Genomic DNA, 4,369 nt, shown 5'->3' on the forward strand with positions numbered 1-4,369 from the left:
AGGGTCCTGGGTGGGCACCTCACATAGTTCCCTTCCCACCAGATGGAGCAGCTGAACCCAGGAAGGTAGATTCTTGCCAAAGATGCACAAACTGTTAGGCGTGGACCTAGGACCAGAATCCAAATTTTTGGACTCCTAATTCAGTTCTCTTCCCACCACATCAGCCTAGAGCAGCTGCCAATGTTTGGAGCCAGGGCACTGGGTCAAGGTGAACCAGCTGTTTATAAGACATGCTAAAGCCTGGCATGGAATTAGTGAGGTGCAGGACAATAGCATTTTCAGAACTTCTCTCGGAGGGAGTACTGCGTGGGCTCAGAAGCGTCTTTAGTCCCAGCTCTGCCACTGGAGGGTTAGGCAAGCTCGGTTTCCTCATCTGCACAGTGGAATAATTACAGCAGCTACTTGAGAGGGCGTTGCAAGGGTTAGATGAATCAATATTTGTAAATTGTATTGTCAATAATAAAATTTGTAAATACAATTTACAAACATTTTAAGAAAATATTGGAGAGCACCAAAAGAGTGTCCAGCACTTTGTAAGGCCATGTAAGTGTTTGGTATTATTATTATTTGAGGCAGAGTCTCGCTCTGTCACCCAGGCTGGAGTACATTGGCACGATCTTGGCTCACTGCAAACTCCGTCTCCTGGGTTCACGTGATTCTCCTGCCTCAGCCTCCCGAGCAGCTGGAATTACAGGTGCCTGCCACCACGCCCAGCTAATTTTCGTATTTTTAATACAGACGAGGTTTCACCATGTCGGCCAGGCTGGTCTCAAACTTCTGACCTCAGGTGATCTGCCAGCCTCGGCCTCCCAAAGTGCTGGGATTATAGGTGTGAGCCACCAAGCCTGGCCTGGTATATTCTTATGAAGACACTTGGGGATTGATGTGGGTGGGTGTGAGTTGGGGCCAGGGCTGAGGCATTGCTGAGGATGAGAGATAAGAGCCCTCAAGCTGACCCTGGGGTCCTGCTTTTCCTCCCCGACCTCCAGTGCCCGACTTTGTCTCAAAATACACACAAGACAAACACTTGAAAGACCAGCAGATTGCATAGGGGTTGGGGTGAGGAGGAGTCCACAGCTTCCTGCCTCCACATCGTCTTCTCTTCCATAAGGAGCATCACTCCACACCTCCCAGGTCTTACAGAGTCCAGGGTTAGTGATGGCAAATGAGGCGATCCCTGTAAAGTGCTTGTACAGCTTCTGGTCCTAGCAGGCCGTATCTAGGTGTTTGGCAACAATCCTAAACCTTCCATCCCCCGAAGAATGCAAATTCCACGAGAGCAAGGATCTTGGTCTGGTTTATTGATGATGTAACCCAAGTTCCTAGATGAATGCCGGGAACACGGTAGGAACACAGTAAATACTTGCTGCAAGAAATAATAACTTTGTCCCCACCCTCCAAGAGATTAGAATCTAGGCCAGGCATGGTGGCTCATGCCTGTAATCCTAGCACTTTGGGAGGCCGAGATGGCAGATCACCTGAGGTCAGGAGTTCAAGACCAGCTCCATCAACATGGTGAAACTTTGTCTCTACTAAAAATACAAAATTAGCCAGGCGTGGTGGCAGGTGACCATAATCCCAGCTACTTGGGAGGCTGAGGCAGGAGAATGGCTTAGACCCTAGAGGCAGATGTTGCAGTGAGCCAAGATCGTGCCACTGCACTCTAGCCTGGGCAGCAGAAGAAAAACTCAGTCTCAAAAAATAAAGGAGATTAGAATTTAAAGGAGGAATCTGGAACACAATCACGGACACTATGGAAATCAGTTCCGAATACTTTAACCTCATGTGTTCCCAAAGCTTCCCCCGGTTTGCTTTCCTGATCCTGTTGATTCTTCTGCTCTCTAAGGGCCAGGCCCCTCCCAGTCACCACTGTCTCTGCTTCATCCAGGCTTTTGTTTGACCTCACCTGGAAAACTGCAACACACTCACCTTCCGTGCTATTCCCCCTGAAACCAAAAGGGGCACTTACTAAAAATAAATCAGGTTGGATCATTCCCTTGTCTAAAAATGTTTGAAATCTTCCCATTGCCTCCAGGCTAAAATCCAACTCCTATGACCAAGAAGCACATGCAAAGATGCTTAGCCTCCTTAGTCATCAGGGAAATGCAAATCAAAAGCCACAGTGAGATGCCACTTCACACCCACTAGGAAGGCTAGAATCAAAAGAACTGAAAGGACATACTAACAAGTGTTGATGAGGATGTGGAACGATTAGAACCCTCCCACAATGCCTGTGAAAATGTGGAGTGGTATAGCTGCTGTGGAAGATAACTGGGCAGATCCTCAAAAAGTTAAATACAAAATGACTGTATGACCCAGCAATTCCGCTCCTAGGCAGATACCCCAGAACACTGGAGGCATATGTCTGCACAAAAACTTCTACACTAGTGTTCATAACAGCATTCGTCAAAATAGCCTGAAACACCAGAAACAACCCAAATGCCCATCCATGGATGAATTCATAAATAAAATGTGATTTATTAGCTGGGCATGGTGGCATGCGCCTGTAATCCCAGCTACTCAGGAGGCTGAGGCAGAAGAATTGCTCGACCCCAGGAGGTGGAGGTTGCAGTGAGCTGAGATCCCACCATTTCACTCCAGCCTGGGAGACAGAGCAAGACTCTGTCTCAGGAAAAAAAAAAAAAAAAAAAAGCGACTTCGTCTATTTGTGTTGCTATAACAAAATACCACAGACTAAGTAATTTATAAATAATAGAAATTTATTTCCCTGGAGGCTGGAAAGTCCAAGATCAAGACACCAGCAGATTCAACATCTGGTGAAGGCTCGGTCTCTGCTTCCAAGATGGTGCTGTTATATACAAAATTTTGGGCCACAAAAGGAATAGCACTCGAATATAAAATTTTCTTTTTAATTCTCAGCAAGGCAAGTTACTCCTATAGAAGGGTGCGCCCTTACAGATGGAGCAATGGTGAGTGCACACTTGGACAAGGGAGGGGAAGGGGTTCTTATCCCTGACACACGTGGCCCCTGCTGCTGTGTCGTTCCCCTATTGGCTAGGGTTAGACCGCACGGGTTAAACTAATTCCGATTGACCAATTTAAAGGGAATGATGGGATCAGTGCTTTGGCAGGAATCAGAGCAGAGCAGGTAGCAGGTAATCGGAATAAGTCAGGCTAGAGCAGGTAATCGAAAAAGGTTTCTTTACAAGGAAGTTAAGTTTAAAAGTAGAAGGCAAAGAATTGAACATACTGACATATTAATTCTTTGAAAAGAAATTTAGAACTCATATCTAACAGTGCCTTGTTTCTGCATCCCCTGGAGGGGACGAACACGGTGTCCTCACATGGTGGAGGGAGGGGGACAAACCACTCTCCCAAGCTCTTTCATAAAGATTCTAGTCTCTTCCATCTTCACGGCCTGGTCCTACCTATTGCATTGGGGATTAAGTTTTGACATGAATTTTGAAGAGGATACAAGCATTCAAACCATAGCGGTGGTGTAGCCATACAATAAAATTTTTTTTTTTTTTTTTTTTTTTTTTTGAGACGAAGTCTCACTCTGTCTCCCAGGCTGGAGTGCAGTGGCCGGATCTCAGCTCACTGCAAGCTCCACCTCCCAGGTTCACGCCATTCTCCTGCCTCAGCCTCCCGACTAGCTGGGACTACAGGCACCCGCCACCTTGCCCGGCTGGTTTTTTGTATTTTTTTAGTAGAGACGGGGTTTCACCATGTTAGCCAGGATGGTCTGGATCTCCTGACCTCATGATCCACCCGTCTCGGCCTCCCAAAGTGCTGGGATTACAGGCTTGAGCCACCGCGCCCAGCCAATAAAATATTATTGAGCCATGAAAAGGAATGAGGTGCGGACACACACTACAACCTGGATGAACCTTGGAAACATGGTGCTCGGTGGAAGACGCCAGTCTCACAGGCCACATAGCGTATGATTGCATTTACATGAAATGTCCAGAATAGGCAAATCCAGAGAGACAGAACATAGATGAGTGGGTGCCAGCAGCTGAGGGGACTGGGTAATGGAGTGTAAATCAGAAATAACATGCTAAGCCCCCCAACCAACGGAATGGACCCTTCCTCAGCCAAGGGCATTCCCAAGTTAACCTGAAAAACTAGTTCAGACCATGATGGGAAGTGGGGGTCAGAGGTCAACCATGTCTCCTACCTTCCTCCTTTTGGAATTCAGATATAGCTGACCAGCATTAACATTAAAAGAAATCTCTCTTTTTTTTTTTTTTTTTTGAGGCGGAGTCTTGCTCTGTCACCCAGGCTGGAGTGCTTACTGCAACCTCTGCCTCCCAGGTTCAAGCAATTCTCCTGCCTCAGCCTCCCAAGTAGCTGGGATTACAGGTGCATGCCACCACGCCTGGGTAATTTTTATATTTTTAGTAGA

Source organism: Macaca nemestrina, chromosome 11, assembly GCF_043159975.1.
Source record: "Macaca nemestrina isolate mMacNem1 chromosome 11, mMacNem.hap1, whole genome shotgun sequence".
In the NCBI taxonomy this organism is placed as follows: Eukaryota; Metazoa; Chordata; class Mammalia; order Primates; family Cercopithecidae; genus Macaca; species Macaca nemestrina.